The 14,241-nt window shown below is 48.7% G+C and overlaps 1 long non-coding RNA gene across 2 annotated transcripts in view; it reads right to left on the reverse strand.

Moving 5' to 3' along the window:
• The window catches only part of LOC118089976 (uncharacterized), a 146,165-nt gene that overhangs the window by 26,891 nt on the left and 105,033 nt on the right, over positions 1–14,241 (reverse strand). The window contains exon 3 of one of the 2 annotated variants that reach the window (XR_004693207.2): positions 4,679–5,086. This is a non-coding gene — a long non-coding RNA (uncharacterized LOC118089976). Of the gene's footprint in view, positions 1–3,943; positions 5,087–14,241 lie in introns of those variants that run through there. The other variant, XR_009557982.1, reaches the window with a different exon arrangement.

Raw genomic sequence — 14,241 nt, forward strand, 5'->3', positions numbered from 1 at the left:
CCTTGAAATCCTAGCTAGTCCAACCCCATGCAATGCAGGAATCTTTGGCCTGACGTGGGGTTTGAACCCGCGACTCTGGGATTAAGACTCCCATGCTCTACTGACTGAGCTATCCAGCCTAACATAAATCAACAGGGTTTAAAGTGAATTCATCATTCAGGCAGTGCAAATGTCTACCTTTGCTTTGCATGATTTATTCCAGTTTTGCTAGTGACGACGAACTGAATCTAAGTCAAAGAGCACACAGAGAGTAATAGAGCAACGGATTTAATAAAGAAGCTATGCTGCCCACCTGAGCGCTTTGTTCAGGTCACTGCAATATACTGGGACAGAGAGAGAGGGAAGAGGAAGGCAGCAGTGAGGTCAACGCAGTGTGAATGCGCTGGCAGGATTGCTGCATTGGCTCTGCCGGTGCGTTTGCATGGCACCAACAGCACCCCTTCCCCTCACCATCTTGGTCTGCTACAGTGACCTAGCTGGAGGGTCTGGTGACTGGCAAAGGCTCACCCAACCAGCTGCTCCTGGAATAATAGCTACAAAGAGAGTAGGTGCTTGAAGCTCAGAGTGTCTCTAAGCTCTCTGTCCACTGACCATTGGGAAGCCTCCCCTTCTTGCCCTCGCAAGCACTGCCCATGGGTTCCCAAGTTTTCCTCTGCAAAAATAACAGCAATAACCAGAGGACTAGAAACTTGGGCTTCAGTTCTATTACCCGTTCACCTGGGAGCAGGCCGAATTGAATTCAGTGGGACTTACTTCTGAGTAGACAGGTATAGGACTGCACTGTTGCTTTAAAATCATGCAGAGAAAGATGCCAGCAAGTTCAAATTCTGGGACAGGATACCAGGATCTGTGCAGGAGGTGAAAACCCTGAACTGACGCTGAAAGTTTGCACACAACTATGATGACGTTCTCCAGTTGCATCTTGTTAAAAGTTTCCCTGTATTTGTTTATTATAAGCCCTCTTGAGAGCTATTTGTCACACTCCAAATTACTACTACTACTACTACTTCTTTTTTTACTGCACATTACATTTAAAACGTGGGTGGCGCTGTGGTCTAAACCACTGAGCCTAGGCCTTGCCAATCGGAAGGTCAGCGGTTCAAATCCCCGCAACGGGGTGAGCTCCCATTGCTCGGTCCCAGCTCCTGCCAACCTAGCAGTTCGAAAGCATGTCAAAGTGCAAGTAGATAAATAGGTACTGCTCCGACGGGAAGGTAAACGGTGTTTCTGTGTGCTGCTCTGGTTTTTCAAGAAGCAGCTTAGTCATGGTGGCCACTTGACCCGGAAAAACTGTCTGCGGACAAATGCCGGCTCCCTTGGCCAGTAAAGCAGATGAGCGCTGCAACCCCAGAGTTGTTCGCGACTGGACTTAACTGTCAGGGGTCCTTTACCTAACCCTTTTACATTTAAAACACTCTGCTTTTTAAGGGCTCAACCTTGTAGCATTAAAAGGCAAACAATAGACTCAACAAATGCATTTAAGATGATCAGTAATGGTCTACTCCATTATTATCTCCCATCCTATGCAACTTCCAAACTGTTGCATTTTCATTATACAGTGGTACCTCGACATCCGAATGCCTCGACTTACGAAGGTTTCGACTTACGAAGTCGGCAAACCCGGAAGTATTTTCGCCGTGCACGCATTCTGCACCTGCACAGAAGCGGCGTGCACGGTCTGCACATGCGCAGAAGCGAAAAATCGTGCTTCGCACATGCGCAAAATGGATGCTTTGACATCCGGAGGTTTAGACTTACGAAGAGCGCCGCAGAACGGATCACCTTCGTAAGTCGAGGTACCACTGTATTCACATAGGGCGGACAGAGTATTTCCTTCAAAAGCAGGCTATGGCATGATCCTGGGTCAATGGAAGGCTTGCATTCCATCAGTGATTTCCCCATCCAAAGCTAACAACAGCCTTTGTTCTGTATCCTAATTAGAATCACTGGAGGAGGCAGGATGTGTGTGAGAATTTTGGGAGCCTCACCTCCATTAACTTGAAGATCCCATTTGTTTCTTCCTAACTCTATTAGCTGAAGGTGTTTATAACTTCCCGCCTCACAGAATTTCCACAAGCAACCCATTCTCACGTCATCAAGTTGGTTTTATCTAAGGAAAACATAGGCCACCACCAGCTATAGCTTAGGGCCCCACGCTCTTGGGGCCCCCCCCAAAAATAAACAGTACTTCTTCTTAATTGCATTTCACTATTAATATCCTTCTTCTTAATTGTATTTCAGTTCAACAATTACTTTGATAAAATACATACAGTATTTTGTTATGTGCAAATGGCTTTAAGTCCATAAATTACCATATAGCATATATTCGACACAAAAAAGTGAGAATTTGTTGTTGATGAAGAGAAGAAGAGTTTGGATTTGATACCCCACTTTATCACTACCCGAAGAAGTCTCAAAGCGGCTAACAATCTCCTTTCCCTTCCTCCCCCACAACAAACACTCTGTGAGGTGAGTGAGGCTGAGAGACTTCAGAGAAGTGTGACTAGCCCAAGGTCACCCAGCAGCTGCATGTGGAGGAGCGGGGAAGCAAACCCAGTTCCCCAGATTACGAGTCTACCACTCTTAACCACTACACCACACTGGTGGACAGCTGGACATATAAAGGGCCCCATTACCTTCAGTAGCTTAGGGCCTCATCAAACCTAGATCCGGCCCTGGCCACCACACACACACACCACCTACCCGTAATTTCCCAACAGGTCAAAGACAAAGCAATGCAGGGGATATAAAGTGGTACCTCGGGTTACAGACACTTCAGGTTACAGACTCCACTAACCCAGAAATAGTACCTCGGGTTAAGAACTTTGCTTCAGGATGAGAACAGAAATCGTGCTCCGGCGGCATGGCAGCAGCAGGAGGCCCCAATAGCTGAAGTGGTGCTTCAGGTTAAGAACAGTTTCAGGCTAAGAACGGACTTCCGGAACGAATTAAGTTCTTAACCAGAGGTACCACTGTATACAAAAATACGGAGGTCCATCTGAGCTTGCCCACAATGACTTGCAGCAGGTCTCCAGGGTTTCAGGCAAGCAGTTTTCATCCTCACAACAACCTTGTGAGGTAGGTTAGGCTGAGAGGTGGTGACTGGCCCAAGATTGCCCCCAATGAACTTTACGGCTGAGTGGGGATTTGAACCCTGGCCTCCCAGGTCCTAAGTCCAACCATTACGCCACACTGGCCAGAGACTGAACCTGGGACCTTCTGCCTTCAAAGCAGGTCCTTTACAACTGAGCTACGGCCCTTGGCGGACACTGCGGAGGAATGGTCAAATGCCAGAAGTGATTAGGATGCAAAGTTTCAAAGCAATTCTGCCTCAGGACGGATACTAATGATGCCAGTGTATTTAAACATTCAGTTATTTCTGCCATTTAAGTTGCTTTAAACTCCTTTTAATGTTGTGTTTCAATTGTTGTAACATGCCCTGGGACCTTAGGGGGAAGGGAGGGAAATAATAATAATAATAATAATAATAATAGTCTACAGTTGAGACTGCAGGGAGCAGGTGTGGGGTCCTTAATCAATAATATTCCCCACTTGCATTTTCATTCTGCATCCAATCTGTGGGGAAAAGGCAATGTACACACAGCCTTAAATTGATAGATCTGTTGGGCGCAGGGGAGGCTCTGCCCTCTTCCTACCAAATTGGTACTTTCCCCCTGTCTGCTTCCTTTGGACCATCTCACCCAGTACCCTTGCTCACTTCTCCAGCAAATGCTTTCAGCATTCGCTGAAAGCTGTTAAGTTGCTCCCTGGCTTCATCGCAGAACAATCTGCTGCGATCAGCTGTGAAGGGTCGTTTGCTGGGCAGCATGCGAACCGGTTAACCTCTGAGCTATATAAACTATCCTTTAAACATGTGAGCTATATAAACTACCCTTGAAATGTCGCAAGGTTTTTCTCTCCCCCCCCCCCCCCGCCCCTTTCTTGAAAAATGCTTCTGGAAGACATGGCAGCCTTAAAATTGTGAGCGGCGGCTGTGCAAAACTGCAGCTACATTGGTCAGCCTGCGCTAAAGACAAACAGGAGAAAAAGGGTGTGTTATCTATCAACGCTACTTTTTCGAAAGACCCCAGGCCCATTCAAAATCTGCCTTACCGAGGGAACTTTTTTTTCTTCTTCAAGCTCCAGGTGTCTATAGTGGCCTTATTTGTTTGGTTGGTTGGATATAAGAATACAGTGGTACCTCGGGTTACGAACGCGATCTGTTCTGGGTTGCAGTTCGTAACCCGAAAAGTTTGTAACCCGAAAAAGGCCCAAACCACCGTTTTGCGCATGCGCAAAGCGCTATTTTCGCGCATGCTGCTTCTGCGCACACACACGCGGCGAAAACACTTCCGGGTTTGCGCAGTTTGTAACCCGAGTTGTTCGCAACCCGAGGTACGACTGTATTTCCAAACAAGACAGCACATAGGAGAATGATCGTGGCTGTGTACGTTAAGGTGAGGCGTTGATCGGGGCGGGGGGCTATTTATTTGAAAAACACAGAGAGGATAAAATGAGGGTGAAGGACATGTCTGGTGCCTTAAGCATCTGGGCAAAGGGGGCAAACAAAAAATGTTAACAGAGGCAGCACTATAATCTGACAAAAGGTATGCATCTAGCCCCAGGTGTGGGGAATAGAGATGCGCCATATAAAGGAGGAGGGTTCAGATTCTGTTACCTGCAAGGATAATCTTTGCTCGCTGGTTTGGCGAGGGCCTCTAAATTCACACAGGTGCTTCTGAGTCCTCTGTCATTTCTGTTACACGCACTTTTCCGCTTTCCCTGTCACCACCCTTGATAAGTTTTCCGATTTCTCCTTTGGGTGGGATTTCAAGAGTTCCCTTCTTTGCCTTCTTGACGTCTCCAGCCAGCAGCTCACTGTGATGCCTTTGGGAGGCCCCACTTCTCTTAGCAAATAATGACCATTAATAATATATTTTCTTGAAGAAAACAACCACAACCACCAAACGCTGAACACCCATGCAAAATTCTTCTCGTCTCCAGGAACAACCGATGAATATCCGCAAGGCTCCATAAATACTTTCCTCAATGGAAGACGCTGCTAGCTTCGACTTGGCCACCACACCTGTGAAGAAGGGAGAGGACACACTTATTGAAGGGGCCATTATAGCAATCTGGAAGCAGGACAGAGGAGTGGGGGTGAGAAAGCAGGATCCAACCAACATCCCGCCCCAGTTGAAGACAGCTTCCTACACGATGTAGACCACATCCACACCATAAATTTAAAGCGCTATCGTACCACTTTAAATAGCTCTGGCTTCTGCCCAAAGAATTCTGGGAATTGTAGTGTGTTAAGTGTTCTTAGGAGACATCCATTCCCCTCCCTGAGCTACAATTCATGGAAGGAACCATCAATCCTTCTTCAAAAGGAATTCTGGAGTTGTAGCTCTAGGGCAGGGTCCCGAAACTAAGGCCCGGGGGCCAGATGCGGCTCAATCCCGCGGATGGTCCGGGAATAAGCATGTTTTTACATGAGTAGAATGTGTTCCTTTATTTAAAATGCATCTCTGGGTTATTTGTGGGGCACAGGAATTCATTCATTTTTCCCCCCCAAAATATAGTCCGGCCCCCCCACAAGGTCTGAGGGACAGTGGACCGGCCCCCTGCTGAAAGTTTGCTGACCCCTGCTCTAGGGGAATGGCTGTCTCCTAAGAACTCTTGAGTGCCCTCTACAAACTACAGCTCCCAGAATTCTTTGGGGGAAGCCATGGCTGATTAAAGGGGCATCACAATGCTTTAAATGTACGGCATGAATATGGCCAGAGCCCAGAAGTACAGGAGGGGGCTCTTTTTTGCAAGACGCTGCCCCCCAACTTGTCTAGGGCCACAAAGCTGGACCCAGTGCGCTCGTTCCCCGCCCCACGTCACACACAGTTTGGTAGTTTAGAGGGCTGAGCCCAGAAAGACCCAGGTTCGAATCCCTCTTCAGTCACGTAGCTCACAGAGTGACTTTGGGTCAGACACCATTAATCTGACTCAACTACTTCACAAAGCCTCCTTGAGTCCAATTATTTTGATGAGGGGGGGCTCATTGTCAGATTTAAACCCAGTAGAGCCCCCTACGCAGTCAAAACTTGGGGGGGGGCCTTGAAAATTATCTCCTAATACCAAATCAACATTATTTTGATCCGCTGTCATGAGACCCCTTAGGCTTGTGCCTACTGTGCCTATTTGGGAATCCAGCACTGGAGTGGGGGATGGGGCTCGTCCTTACTGGAGATCACTGAGCAGAGGTCAGAAAGCCTCTCTATTTAATAATAATAATAATAATAATTATTATTATTATTATTATTATTATTATTATTATTATTATTTTATTTATACCCTGCCCTTCCCAGTCAAGACCGGGCTCAGGGCGGCTAACAACAGGAATATCAAAGCAAGCATAAAAGAAACAATTCAATTAAAATGCAGATTAAATACAATGTTAAAATTCAATTTTAAGATTAGGAATCTACAAGTGCAACCTCATTTAAATATCTGTAGGATAAAGCCTTAGGGGAGGGTAACACCAGTCCAAAGGCCAAGCGGACCAGCTCCGTCTTGCAGGCCCTACGAAAAGATGACAACTCCCGCTGGGCCCTAGTTCCTGAGAGAGAGCGTTCCACCAGGTCGGGGCTAGTACTGAGAAGGCCCTGGTCCTGGTCGAGGCCAGTCTAACCACCTTGTGACTCGGAATCTCCAGTATGTTATTATTTGGGACCTGCAACCTCTCATTGCATACATCAAGTAGGACTAGATCCCCTACAAGGCTTCCTCCAACTTTGAATGAAATCTCCCTCGCAGCAAGCCTTCATCTTGTGTAGTGGTTAACAGTGCCGAGCTAGGACCTGCAAGACCAGGGTTCGAATCCCCCATGCACAAAACTCCCTGGGTGACCTTGGGCCGGTCTCGGCTTAGCCTACCTTGCAGGGTTGTTGCAGGGAGGGGGAGAACCATGTGTGCCACCTCAAAGCCCTTGGAGAACAAAGGTGGAACTTATATGCAATTAATAATTACTATAATAATAATGATAATTTTGCTAAGGGGCCTCCGCAGATGTTGTCTCGACACCACACGGGGCACTGGCAAAATCTCAGAAGCCAGACGGCAACTTCCCCATAGCCACTATGAGGCTTCAGCGACATGCATTATTTTTGTTCCACTCCTCCAAGCGAGATGAACTGGGTATGAACTGGGTCTCCAAGCGAGATGAACTTAGGGAGCTGGGCATGTTTAGCCTGGAGAAGAGAAGGTTAAGGGGTGATATGACAGCCATGTTCAAATATATAAAAGGATGTCATATGGAGGCGGGAGAAAGGTTGTTTTCTGCTGCTCCAGAGAAGCGGACACGGAGCAATGGATTCAAACTTCAAGAAAGAAGATTCCGCCTAAACATTAGGAAGAACTTCCTGACAGTAAGAGCTGTTCGGCAGTGGAACTTGCTACCAAGGAGTGTGGTGGAGTCTCCTTCTTTGGAGGTCTTTAAGCAGAGGCTTGACAGGCATATGTCAAGAATGCTTTGATGGTGTTTCCTGCTCGGCATGGGGTTGGACTGGATGGCCCTTGTGGTCTCTTCCAACTCTATGATTCTAAGAATGCTTTGATGGTGTTTCCTGCTCGGCAGGGGGTTGGACTGGATGGCCCTTGTGGTCTCTTCCAATTCTATGATTCTATGAATGGTAACTGATGCGAAACTTGGCGGGGCATGCCAATTAATCTGCATAATTTATGCACGCTGGTGCACATATTGGCTCTGCTGCTTTCAACGGGCATGCCTGCAGTTATGTGCGGGTACAAACCACAGCGTGCAACAGCAGGGTTTAGGACCGCCACTCGCAGAAGCTACGGGCAAGGGCTGCAGTTTGCAAGCTGCTCAGCCAGAGCTCCTAATCCCAGAGTGTGGAACGTGCTCGGCACGTAGCACGCTGGCCATGTTTCGGGTTACCACTGCCCGCCCGCCCGCCCTCCACGCCCCCATCCGCGATCGCTCCCGGCGAATGAGGAGCCCAAGGCCTCACGCTGGGTCTCCAAATTTTTCTCATGTAAGGAAATCGCTACTGTGGGGCCCACCCCAGGCTCTTTCGATCGGAATAGGGAATCTTACCACCTGGATCAAATTTAAGAGCCTTGACCCTCACGCAATACCCCTGGGGAATGGTGACAGTGACGTTTCGGGGGAGCAATTTATCCAGGCCATGTTACATGGGGAGCAGGGGGGGAAAACAACACGTGCCACTGGATCTTATACAGAGAGACGTAAGAAGACAGAACAGGAGGAGCTGCTTGCGAAATCCTTGAAATGACGGCATTATTTGGGGTATAGCTTGGGGTGGGACATCCGTTCTGCGTGCATAAGGGCCTTGGCTCAATCCCCAGCACCTTCAGGTTAAGGCTGGGGGAAAAATCTGTTTGGAAACCCCAGAGAGCTGCTGCCGGACTGCTGCGGACGATGCTGAACCTGGTGGGCCAATGGTCTGATTCAGTATAAGCCTCTGTTCCTGCCAGAGTTAAGCATACTGTATCTGAAACCTGACTCACAGGCTGGGGCCAGTCAGGCAAAAACTATCAAGTGGCTTGAGAAGCAGGGACAGGAGGGGGTAGGGCTTGGGCAAGGGGTGGGGCCTGGGGAGATACTCAAGGTCCAGATGGAGAGGTTTGGAGGGTGACTTTCAGGCCCCCGAGTCTGAGGTCCCCCCCCCGACTAACACCCCAACAGTTGTTAAACTATGAATTGTGTCAGAATATGAAGCTATGGCTTAGTTGGTTTGCAGAGCCATCGTTTCCTGGTTTGAATGTAACAGGAAACAAAGGTTAGCTACAGCTACCTGGCGTGGTCAGTCACCTGTTGGCTTACAGAGCCTGGTTTGTTTGGAAAGTATTCACGGTGGTTTCCTGGTTTGGATGTAACAGGAAATGGTGGTTGGGGCAGCTTCATGGCGTGGGTGATCACTTCTGTGAAGGGGGAATTTGACAGTGTGAAGGCCAATGGTAAAAGGGGGCACCGTATGCTCTAGAGCAGGCACCCCCAAACTGCAGCCCCCCAGATGTTTTTGCCTATAACTCCCATGATCCCTAGCTAACAGGACCAATGGTCAGGGAAGATGGGAATTGTAGTCCAAAACATCTGGAGGGCCGAAGTTTGGGGATGCCTGGTCTAGAGACACCTTTCTACACCTCTTGCACGAAGCCTCACCTTTTTCCATTTTGCAGATACAAAACTACGATGTGCTTTTGTCAAGATCCACACTCTCTCCCCCCCCCCCCATTTCGCCCCTTTTCTCTGAATCACGGAACGGATGTAAACCCATTTAGAAGCTACCTGCATTCAGACACTACGACGTCAGGATTAAAAGCTTTGGTGCCGAAAATAGACCTGGGGTTGTAAGCACAGAAAGGTATAAATAGGAATATATATATATATATATATATATATATATATATATATATATATATATATAGGAAATGACTCAGGGATCGAAGGTTCAAATGAATAATGTATTTGTTTTTCCTGCCACGGTGTTTTCCTCAGAGCTATCTCTGTGCAAATAGAAGCCGGTGGACACTCCAACTACTCCCGTGCTGGTTTTCTGAGAACTGCGATGTTATGAGGAGCACAGGCCGCGTGAAGCGGACTGTGGAGCACAGGAAAACACTAGAAATGCAATTCCCCATGAGCAGCAGAGTCTGCCAAGTGCCTGAGTGCTCAAAACACCTTGCACATTTGCACCACACGCTCCCCAAATGCTGCGCTCCCCAAGCCCCTGCTCTTTGGCAGTGTGAGAAAGTCAGATATATTAGCTAATCGCCAATTGGCACCTTAAACCTAGGCTGCAGTCGTCTATACACTGTAGTCAAGCCAAGGTTGGGGAAGATCCATAGCTCAGAGCCATAGTTCCTACATCGCAAGGGGTTGGGCTAGATGGCCTTTGTGGACCCCCGTTACAACTCTACAATTCTGTGGTCCTGTGGCTCTAATGGGGATGAGCCCATACACATCCAAGACGAAGCCCCAGGGCAGAGGATGAGGCTGCTGGGCAGCTTCCAAGCTCTTTATTCAAGAAACCAGAATGCCTGGGAAGAGGAGCAACTCAGAGCTGATATGACGCATCTGCAGAGGTAGTCAGGCCTAAGAGTTGCTTTTTGGTGAATTGAAAGTTCCCTGATCAGAACTGCCTATCGAATCAAGACACATCCTTGCCACATGACACCATCCACTGTAACAAGTTGTCTCTGGGGTACAGCAATACAGTGGTATCTTGGTTTACGAACTTAATCCGTTCCGGAAGTCCGTTCTTAAACCGAAACCGTTCTTAAACCGGGGCGCGCTTTCCCTAAGGAGGCCTCCCGCTCCCCTTCCACCGTTCGGATTCCGTTCTTAGACGGAGGTAAAGTTCGCAAACCGGGACACTACTTCCAGTTTTGTGGAGTTCGTAAACCGAATCGTTCGTAAACAGGACTGTTCTTAAACCGAGGTACCACTGTAATAATAATAAAAAACACCGCACACAAAATGATTAATCCTGGAAATGATCTGCGTAAAACCAAGGGCGACAGTAGCCTTGTCAAGAAGGTATATGCACATGCATTCAAACACACAATTCAAACACACACACACACACACACACACACACCTGTAATTCCTGGAGGTGAAGCTCAATTGTGCTGGGTGCAGCCTTGCAAAGAGGCAATTTCTCACAGACAACTCAACTCACAGAAACTTGCTTTAATTAAGAGTTCTGGGTCTACAGGGCTCCAGCCTCCGGGAAAATTCAAGGAGAAGGCGATGGTTCTTATAAAACTCCAGGCAAATCGGCACACATATAAACCACATTACAGGCCGTAATCAAAAGGGGATCAGGTGGGTGGGGGAACCATCACAGAAAACTCCCCTCCGCTCTGCTATGGAGGATCAAAGAGCAGAAACAAGTTTTTGGGTCCTCCCGCCCGACTCTGCCTTGGGGAAGGTGACGGGGTTGGGATTGGGAAGGCTGCTGCTCAATTGCTTCCATTCCCCACTTTTCGAGCCAAAGGCCACTCCCAACCCTCCTGTCTCCTCCTCCTCCGCTTGCAAAAGCACTTCCCCAGCCGAGAGAATTAGCATAGCATGTGAATGACTTCATAGCTGCTGCTCCTGCAATAGGAACCGGGGTGTGTGCCCCTGCGAAAGGCCTGGAACGGCTGTCAAGGGAGCAACACCATTTGGGGCAGGGCGTACGGCCAATCAGGACTATTTCCCAAACCCACAGTGTTTTTGACGCTGCTCATCTCCAACAGATGCCAGTCACCCAAGGACAGAAAACGGACAGAGGGATTACTGAGAATTACAACTCGGCTAATCGCACACACAAGTCCCGGGCAAGGAAGGTCACAAGAATCTAGGTCATGCACGCCAGGGTGTGACGCTTCCAAGTCGGTGCTTGATGCTACCTAACCAATTTACTCGGGGGAAGTAGGAACACAAGAACCTAGGGAGATCCATTGCTACAGATGCTTGATTTGAGATTCCGGCCGTTTGACTAGACTAGATGATGCTCGGGGGTCAACCCTCCCAATACTACGGGGTTCTATGATTCTATGTTGAGACCACCTGCCTCCTTTGCTCAGTGGTGTCTGAGCGGCAGTGGCTCCCCAGGGTTTCACACGGTATGAAATTAAACACATACACAAAAATGAAATAGGTGGACAGCACATCAGTTAAGAAACAAATGTGTTTGCAGCCAAAACAAACGGATAAATTAATAAAATCAAAACAGTCAACGGCATTCAAAATAGATAAAGTTATTGTGGCCCAGATGACCCCCCCCCCCCAAATCACTGCCCTCTCTGTGATGAAAGTTACAGCCTTACCTTCCAAGTCCCGGACTGCAGAATCCGGGACCGGCAGCCGCGTGACACCGGAAGTTGCGTCGACGCAACTTCTGGTGTCGCTTTGCCCTTCTATGGGCACCCAAAATGGCCGCCGGTGGCTTCAAAAGTCATGTCTACGCATGTCCGGAAGTGCGTAGACGCAACTTCCGGTGTCGCTCTGCCCATCTATGGGCACCAGAAATGGCCGCCGCCAACACCGGAAGTCGCGTCTATGCACTTCCGGACATGCGTAGATGCGACTTTCGAAGGCGGCGGCCATTTTTGGTGCCCATAGAAGGGCAAAACAGGGGGGGGAAATGGCCGCCGGCAGGAGAAAATAACGGAGAAAAACAGGAGACGAAGTGATACAGGGGAACGCCGGGAAAAGGTAAGTAAAAATGGGGGGTTTCCCGGGGAAAACGGGGTACTTGGGAGCTATGGTTACAGCTACAGTGGCATCTTGGTTGTTGAATTTAATCCATTCCGGGAGTCCGCTCGACTCCCGGAACAGTTCGAAAACCAAGGCGCAGCTTTCGATTGGCTGCAGGAGCTTCCTGCACTCAATTGGAAGCCGCGGAGGATGTTCAGCTTCCGAAAAACTCACTTCCAGGTTTGTGGCGTTCGGGAGCCGATTTGTTCAGGAGCTAAGCCATTCGACAACCAAGGTACCACTATACAGTAATTGTTCATTTACCCCACATGGCTGCCCTGCTCACAGCTGTGAAGAATATTCTTACATTATGTCACCGCTAGGAAAAAGAGCATGGAACAGGCCGATATATAGGTGGACTGCCCCAGAATCAGCTGACTTTGCTTCCTTAAGTTCTCAAAGCACTTAACCTAGATCAAGGTTGTCATCTGAACTAGCCAGACGTTTAACTGATAATCAATCACGGTCAGACCTTCATTTATTTTTCAGCAGAGCCACCTTGACCAAAAATGGCAACTAGATGTTCCGTTTTGGCGACTGCAACCTTGCTTTAAGGAGCCGTGTTGCGCCTAGCTTCTATACTTGAGTTCCTACCATTGGGCACATGTCTTGCGCACTTCACTGCTGTGATGTGCAGTAGACAAGAGTGGCTGTGACTGGACCCCCAACAGCCAGTTGAGCCCGGGGGGCAGAGTTAAGGACTTGAATATGTTCTCCCCCCCTAAAGGCTCGGTGCAGATTCCACCACCATTAGGGAGGAGAGCTCGGCTAATCTGTCAGCCCTGTTGAAAGACAGCAAAAACTGGCAAATAAGGGCAGCGAAAGACCCGCCCATGGTTCCAAATGATGCTGTCCTTTGAGCAGGCAGACACGCCTGAATCCATTAATGCTCTTTAATAGGCGAGCGAACGCCCTGCCTATAAAGCTGTCTGAGTTAACTAGCTGCCTACTCTGACAAGTCACTCCAGGTGAAAGGGCCAAGGGAAGAGAATAGGAAGATGGGAAGCTGTCATTTGCTCCTGGGAGTTGCAAGGCTGATGATGATGGCTCAGGAGAAATTCCCAACTCAACGGCACACCTCTCTGGTAGCAAGCAAGCAGCATTTCCAAAAACAGAAAAATAAAAAGAGGTGTGCGCGTGTGCAAAGGCCGGAACTGGCTTGCCAGGGGTGGCGCAGTGGTTAGATGTCAGACTAGGACCTGGGAGACAAGGGTTCAAATCCCCACTCTCTCCATGAAGCTCTCCGGGTGACTCGTTATGAGTTACAAGAAAGGGGATTCCGACTAAGCTTTCTGACAGCAAGAGCTGTTTGACAGCGAAATGGTCTCCCTCGGGAGGTTGTGGACTCTCCTCCCTTGGAGGTTTTTAAGCAAATGGCCGTCTGTCAGGGATGCTTTAGCTGAAATACCTGCATTGCAAGGGGGCTGGACTAGATGGCCCTTGGTGTCCCTTTCCAACTCTACAATTCTATCCATAAATGCCAGAAAAGAAAATACAGGAGGACCTTGGTTTAATTCCTGACTCCGGTCAGAATTCCTGGAGAGCTGCTGCCAGTCCGTGTAGACAATGCTGCCTACAAAGTTCACCCATTTCTGGAAACCACAGGAGTGGTCTTGTGTTTGAATCCTGCTTGCAAGTTTCTCACAGGGTTGCCCACTGTAAGAACAGAGTGCTGGACCGGATGGGTCCCTGGCCAGATCCGGCAGGCTCCCCTTGCGTTCCCAGAAGCTCAGTGGCAATATTTCAGGAGTAGAGGAATGAAATAAAGAACACAGAACTTAGCAGGAGGAGAAATGTCCCAAATGAGTGTCACGCCAGGCCAAACTAAAGGAACGGCATCACTTCGTGTGCGATAAGGAACGGTGCGGAGCAGGTAAAGGCTGGGGTGTTATCAAACGGAACGAAGGACACTGTGAGTGTAAAGACAACATCAGCCAATAGCAAGGCAGAGCAGTGGCAAA

This window comes from Zootoca vivipara, chromosome 8 (assembly GCF_963506605.1).
Source record: "Zootoca vivipara chromosome 8, rZooViv1.1, whole genome shotgun sequence".
Taxonomy (NCBI): domain Eukaryota; kingdom Metazoa; phylum Chordata; class Lepidosauria; order Squamata; family Lacertidae; genus Zootoca; species Zootoca vivipara.